A 7,858-nucleotide genomic window follows, 5' to 3' on the forward strand; every position below is an offset into this window, starting at 1 on the left:
TCCTGGGGAGCACATTTGTGTGTCTATCACACTGCTATGACTCAACACAGCTTACTTCCTCAACAGGGGTGAAAAGAAATTATTTTTTAAAAAAATGTCATAAGAAAAACAGGGTTAGCACTATGCCATGCAGTTAGGCAACAGATCTGAAGAACCATAAAAGCACATTTGGTTTATGTTTGCCCTCGGAAGACAGCGACACCCTTTTGTTATAACACTCCAGTGTATCTGCTTAGAATCATTCCTGTGATGGGAAAGGGAGGCAGGAGCATCTCCTAGTAATTGCTTGGCCATGGTGAAGCTGCCACTCTCTCCCCAGAGGACAAGCTCCTCTTCTATCAATCACTGAGCTGGGATGCAAGGGACATGTTAGATAGCACCAGACCCTGCGACACTTGTTGCCTTTTCTAATTCTCTCACCCAGATTCTTTCCTTCATCTTTCTGCTTCTTTCTTTAATTGTTTTAAATTAATTAGATCATATCATACGCACAGAGAACAGCGCAGCAAACATCGTGGTAGAGTTTATTATCCATCTCGGACTTTCCCCCACAGTAGCACAAGCTTCACAGAAGGAGCTTAATGCGACTAGACCAGCACCCTACCCAGCATCCCCCCTGGCACCACAGAGTGGTGCTGGCTGTGAGCTAGGTTGGTGTATTTTGTGTAGCCCTGGAAGAGAGGAAGGAGGGTTGCAAACGTAGCCAGCCAGCTGAGGGAGTGACAGGGGACCCCTCCTCACCCCTGACTATCCTATGGTCACTGAAACAATAAAAATCCCCCCGGGAGGTGAACCATAACTGTCCTCACTCCTGCCACCACTGCCCACATCTTCCTAGGATTCCCAGGCTCCTTTTCTTGAGGACTATTTTTTAGAATTTAGATTTATTTTTAATTTTTTTTGCAATACTGTGGATTCAACCCAGAACCTCATGCATACTAGGCAAGCACTCTACCACTGAATCACACCCTCAGCCTGCCCCCACCCCAGACTCCTTCTCCAGAAAGTCAAGAAAACAGCAAATCCTCGTCTCTCCTTGATGCCTTCCCAGAGCATGGGCAGGTGTAAACTGAGACCTCATCATGAGGCACACAGAAAGCTAAAGAGCTTGATTTCTCTTTTTGGAACATCTTTCTTTCTGGAAAAACAAGGCAGGAAGTCTGTGAAGAGTGCCCCACAGCTCTGACCCCTCTCCAGGCAATTCTAGATATCTTGGCCCATTCAGGTAAGTGGTGACATTTATCCTACACACCACATGTGCTGGGTACTGTGCCAAGCATTTTTTTTTTTTTGGTACCGGAAAGTGAACTCAGCGGCACTTGACCACTGAGCCACATCCCCAGCCCTATTTTGTATCTTATTTAGAGACAGGGTCTCACTGAGTTGCTTAGTGCCTCGCCATTGTTGAGTCTGGCTTTGAACTCCTTTGATTCTCCTGTCTCAGCCTCCTGAACTGCTGCGATTACAGACATGTGCCACCACACCCGGCAGTGCCAAGCATTTTACATAATTGCTTCATGCTCACAACCATCCTGCGAGAATTCTGTTTCTAACCTATTTCACCAAGAAGGGAACTGATACTTAGGGAAGCTGAGTAACCTGCTAGGACCAGAACTTGGAAGGTGGCAGGCCAACCCCAAGCCCCGCTTCCTTTTCCCTGTACCTCGCCACTTAAAACACTCCCTCTGGCATCTCAGCCGCGGATCCCAGCCATTCCCCTTGCACCAGACAGGAACCCATTTCTGAACCAGGAGAGCACCTTCCATTTTTAAAGATATTTAAGGCCTGGGGTAGCTTTATGTCAGAACATCTGCCTAGCTTGTGTGGATCCCTACGTTCCATCCCTAGCACTGAATAATAATAATAATAATAATAATAATAATAATAATAATAACAACCACCCAATAAGAAGATACTTAATACTGTGAAGGATTTTAAAAAGAAACATTGTAAATTACCCAGCACAGTTCTTGGAATGAAAAAGCAATAGTAGGCCAGGCATCTGGTGCAGTTTGGGAGGCTGAGGCAGGAGGATCTAGAGTTCAAAGCCAGCCTGCACAAAAGCGAGACACTAAGCAACTCAGTGAGACTCTGTCTCTAAATAAAATACAAAATAAGCCTGGAGTTGTGGAGTGTGCTGAGTTCAATCCCTGGTACCCCTGCACAAAAAAATAAAAAAAAGCAATAGTAAAGATATGAGTTTCCTTCCGTCCCCTTCCTTTTATTTCTTCCCTTCTTTCTTTTCTTCCTTCCCTTCCTTCTTTCTCCATATTTTCTCATTAAAAAGACGATAAATCAGAAATTTCACCTCCCCACACCCCATGGAATTCTTCTTCCCTTTCTACAAAATACCAGCGCCTAAGACAGCACAGGCCATACACAGTGAAAGCAGATCACCCTACAGTCCTGAAGGACAGAAGCCGGGATCAGGAGGAGCAAAGCCCTTGATGAAGCAGGCACCAGTCTCACCTTCACCTTGTGCCTACCAGCTGCTCCGGAGTCTCTCTCCTGGTGCTCTTTGCCATTTGGAAAGGGCTGGTCACTTTTATGCAGGTGGATAAGAGGAAGTGCTGTCAAAGTTTACTGGGTGGGTCCACTTTGGGCAGATTTTTTCCCCCCTTCATTTCTTTAGCATGTCATTTCCTTAATTATTTTTTTTCCTTTGTGATATAGCTGATTAATCATTATTAAGAAATGCCTCTTTCCCTGGGTCTTGACATGCAGCTTCTGGGAAAAATAAACTCACCATCACCATGCAAATGAGAATTTCTTTGCAATTCTGTGTCTATACAGAAAAAATCCAAGTTAGGTCACTTTCCTAAGAGCTGTGGCATGCCACCAACTGTACCCTGAAGGCAAACTCAGGAAAGTAGTCTTGGGATGGCCTCATCTTGCCAGCAGCCAACTTCATGAGACTTTGCAGGTGCCTCCGCCTCTAGCACAAACCATCTCCCTGGTGCCTCATCCAGCCAGAGGGGACCTACCACACACCAGACGTGAGCTAAGTGCTTTACCCATTATTTTGTTGAACTTCGTGGGGAATAATTTTTCCCTCCTGCAGCAAAGGTTTCTTGTGCATTATCTCTTTCCCCTTCTTCTAGCCCCTTAGAAGGTCCTTTCATTCTTGACCAAGGCAGAGAAAGAAAATGAGACTGTGAGTTAGATAGAGTTTAAGAGCAGGCAGTGACTAAGCTGGAAACAGAATCTGGAATCCTTGCTTTGGGCTAGAAAACCCTTTGTTTAAATTATCCTTTTATGCCAACTCTCCAAGGATAGGAAGCTCTCTGAGGACCAGGGTTTCCAGAGATGCAAAGATAGGATATAAACAGTTTTTTCCCCAGACACGAATTCTCAGAATACACGAAGCATGTGTGTACCCACTGAAGGTACAATTAGAGATCCCCACAGGGCTAATACAGGTCTTGTTCCTGCAACCAGACTAGGGAGACAACACTGGCAGAGAAGGAAAATGGACAGGGAGGATCAGGGATTTTTTATGGCATAGGTACAAGAGAAAGGAAGCCCAGAGCCTGGAAGTCCTGTTGTCCAGCGCCTTGGACCTAATGCAATAATAATAAGTTTTGGGAGAAGCAGTAGAATCTAGTGGTTCACAGTGGTAAGTACTCCTTAACAAATATTAATTATTCCCATGCTGTGCAATTGGGAAAAGAGAGAGAGGTCCCCTCCCTTAGAAGCTGATGGGCATCCATCTGCTCCTTCTGAAGAGAGGGTGAAGAGCAGTTCTGCAATTTAGGGATCTCCTGCACCGCACCCCTCTTTCCCTGGGATGGGGCAGGTGGGAAGGTGGGTGCCATTTTCCCAGCACAGCCTGGGCTGCCTGGCTCAGAGCCGGACCCCACATGTGATAGGATTGCAACATCACCCACGCCAAGTCTCACCACACAGACTGTATGTTCTGACCCAGCTTTCATTTCAGGGCCAAGATGTCATATCGAGAAGCTTGCATGGAAATGGGAAAATATGTGATGTGTTTATAACTTCACATCCACCATGCCATGTGTCAGGAGGCCAAGACCAAAAGCTGAGCTGACACCCTAGTCCGTATGATTGTCGCCTGCAGGCATCTCGTTCAGCCTCTGTGCCGGTTGACTCACCTGTAAAATTGTGCAAATGGTGCCTACTGAATATTCAGCACGTAGAGATGGCATGAAGATTACAGATAAGACCCCAACATAATGCCCAGCACAAAAAGAAGCAAATCAAAAATGAGAGCCTTTGCCATTAATTTTACAGCCTCCTTTGAACCCTAAATTGAGAGGAGGGGGAACAATAAGATTATTTCTCTCCATCTTAAGCCTTGCTGCCTAACACTTAATATACAAAAATAAAAATATAGATGGAATGGCACCCCAACCAGGATTATCTTCAATCTGTAGATACGGTCCATAGACACAGTGTCTTGCTCAGCCTTAGTATTAGGACTTCTGGAACCACCATTAAGATGCCAGAGTTCAATTTTCCACTTGTTAAATAAGGAAGCAGAAAGAATATGAAGGAAGACTAGAAAAACAGAATGAAGAATATTCTGTGCAGCCCCCTCATACTTTCCAATCCTCTGTCTCCCCAATATTTACTCTAAATTTATGAATTGTTCCCTCAGTGCCAGGGCAATCTCCTGTCCATGAAGGAGTGCCTGCCCACTCTCAGGTACAAATCCTGGAGCTCAGATAAAAATTACACAAATTCAGGAGCTGGGGGTGTGGCTCACAGGTAAAGTGTTTGCTTAGCACATGTGAGATGCTGGGTTCAATCCTCAGCACCACATAAAAATACATAAATAAAATAAAAATATTGTGTCCCTCTATAACTAAAAAATAAAGATACTGGTGCTGCCTTTTTAAAAAAAAAATTTGCACAAATTCAGAAGTGACCATGCCCCTTCCCTTTTATGGGAAGAGAATGGGATTGAACAATGTGCAGCCCTACTGCAGAATCCAGATATAGTGGATTAGGTCTATGGAAATGGCTTTGGTTAGATTTGAGGAAGAACCCATTTTGAGGACTAGAAAACACTAAAACATATGAGAGACAAGGGCTTTGAAAGCAAGAGGTAGTACTGCTGCTGATGGGTGAAAATTTCACATAGGAAGTAAAAAGAGACATAAAAACAGAATATAAATGTTCAAAGGTCTTGGTAAATATATCTTGATCATAATGATACATTTAAGATTGCTTACAGTATTGAAACAAAAGCAAAAAAAAAAAAGAAAGAAAGAAAGAAAGATAAACCTTCCAATTCTAGAAATTTTAAGCCCAAGAAAGTTTTTCTTCTTGGGAAATTTAGAAATAAATCCGAAAAAAAGAAAAAGAACCCACAGTTCAACTCTCCTACCACAGTGCTGGAGAAATAAATGAGTCGCCTCTCCCCTAACAGCAAAGAGGTGCTCAACTGTTCTCAAACTCCCATCTCCCAACTCCATGCCCTGTCTTCCTCTTATCCTAGGGTTGAGTGGAGTGGAAGGGAACCTAGAGCTGTGGGGCCCTCGAGTTTGGTTTTTGTTTTTTTTTTTTTTTTTNAGGAAGGGAAGGAAGAAAAGAAAGAAGTGAAGAAATAAAAGGAAGGGGACGGAAGGAAACTCATATCTTTACTATTGCTTTTTTTTATTTTTTTGTGCAGGGGTACCAGGGATTTAACTCAGGGACACTCGACCACTGAACCACATCCCTAACAAAAATATTTTGTATTTTTTTATTTAGAGACAGGGTCTCACTGAGTTGCATAATGCCTCGCCATTGCTGAGGCTGACTTTGAACATGTGATCCTCCTCTCTCAGCCTCCAGAGCTGCTGGGATTACAGGCCTGTGCCCCCGAGTGCAGCTCCCCTCAAGTCTTTTCAGCAGGGAGATGATGTCACTCTCCTGGCCCAAGTTGTTGTGACTTGTGCTTATCCAGGAAGCTGATCACCTAAGGAAATCCAATCTGGCCACTCCCGGGCTAGTGGGGAGGGAAGGACAGCACCCCTGTGCTGCATCAACCTGGACTTTCCTTCTTCTTTGTGCCCATCGGGCTCTCAGTAAAACCTGCTAATCTAGAGCTGCAGATGCTGTTTGGCTCCTTATGTCACTGGGTCCTGTGGCTCAGATGCCATAGTCAGTTCCCATGGAGATGAAGGGGGCCTGGGGAAAGGTAATAGGACCACAAGCAATGTATCCTTGCGGGTCACTAACCAGGGATCACTTCCAACAGCTACCCTGCCCTTAGCAGCCAAGCTGCCTAAGATGCAAACCCAGGCCTGGGGCTCCCAGGCTGAAAGTCCCAGCATGGCTCCCTGGGGCCTCTCAGCCAAAGGAAACCCCTCCCCATGACTTCCAGACCCATCCCACTCCAGATCTAGCCTATATCTCCCCTCACCTGCTCCTGGACAACCCCACACTTCCCTGGACCCTGTCACCTAGAAAGTTATACCCTGGCTTTGGGGCTTTGCAAACACCCACCCAACTTCCAGAACCCACCTCAGACTTGCAGGTGGAGTCTCTGTGTTTTCCATCCCCTCCTCTCTTGGTCCCATACTCTCACCCACTGAGCCGGCTGCTGCTTCTTCCATATTCCCATGGGATACAAAAGGCCCAGTTACCTTTGAATTTCAGATAAACACATCTCAGGGTTGATCTACCTGGGGTTCAAAATAACCTGTGCAACCTGTAGGTTTGCTAAAATTGGCCTCCCTATACTGGACCCCTACAACAGGACCAGCTATATCCAGGCTGTATAGGGCTGGGAGATCATAATTTTATGGTAGAGATGGAGTTTCTTTCAAGAAATGGAATTCAGAATTAGAAGTTCCATATTAGAAACAAAAGTGAGTACTGTTTAGAATGAGAAAAGAAGTCACATTGTTACAGATTTTTAAAAGCTGACAAATACCAAAAATGTCACAAAATCCAGAAAAACAAACTAAAACTTTTATTGATTAACTACCTGTCATCTCTGGTTTTTTTTTTTTTTTTTTCTGCAGATGATGCACTTTTTTTAACGCTATTTTCAGGAAAGAGAATAAAAAAATAAGTCTTTTTTTTTTATTTTTTCGGGTATGGTTATCCAAAACTGGATTTTTGTTGCTTGTTGGAATGCACAAAATATGCTAAAGATTTGTGCCCTTTAAACAAGAATTCTGAAAAAATATCTGTTTTACAGGATTCCTGTCAGAAAAGGAAAAAGTCTGTAATTCATTCATAATTGTATATATGGCATTACTGAATATATTTTTTCCGTTTTCACTGGATTTTAATGAAAACCAAATCTTTGGCTTACATTTTCCATGCCTGATGACTGGAAGAATTTTTGACATGCTTGTTTCTGGTGCCATATATCTCAAACCTTGCTTCTCTTCCACTACCCACACATTTCCAGGAATAAGCACAGTGGGTCTGAGGAAGTATTTCCAGATGCCATTTTCATACAGGGATAGCTAGCAATATCTTAACCACACACAGATGTGATTACAAACCACTCAAAGATGCGTCTCTCAAAGCCAAGTGCATCCCCAATTACTCTTTAACCCAATCTCCCAAACACTGTGCCTCTCTAATGTCACTTGGCATGAGAGAAATATGACAGAGAAGAAGGCAGATGGAAGAGGCACTGGTTTTAACTGGTCAAGACTAAAATCCTTTACTCTTGTGAATTTTGTGAGAACATACATCAGTAGGGCCCCTCCAGGATCTTGAAAGGAGCCCATATAAGGGACGGGCCGAATGCTAAACAGTAAACCCCTTCTGAGCACACGCCCTAGAACAACAACAAGTTGCATTTATTTCTATTTTCTAATTTAATTTTTATTGTTAATCCAAGATGTCCAGGTAGATGGTTTTAGAGGATATAAGATGAAAAATTGGT

The sequence above is a fragment of the Marmota marmota genome, unplaced genomic scaffold (assembly GCF_001458135.2).
Source record: "Marmota marmota marmota unplaced genomic scaffold, marMar, whole genome shotgun sequence".
Lineage (NCBI taxonomy): Eukaryota > Metazoa > Chordata > Mammalia > Rodentia > Sciuridae > Marmota > Marmota marmota.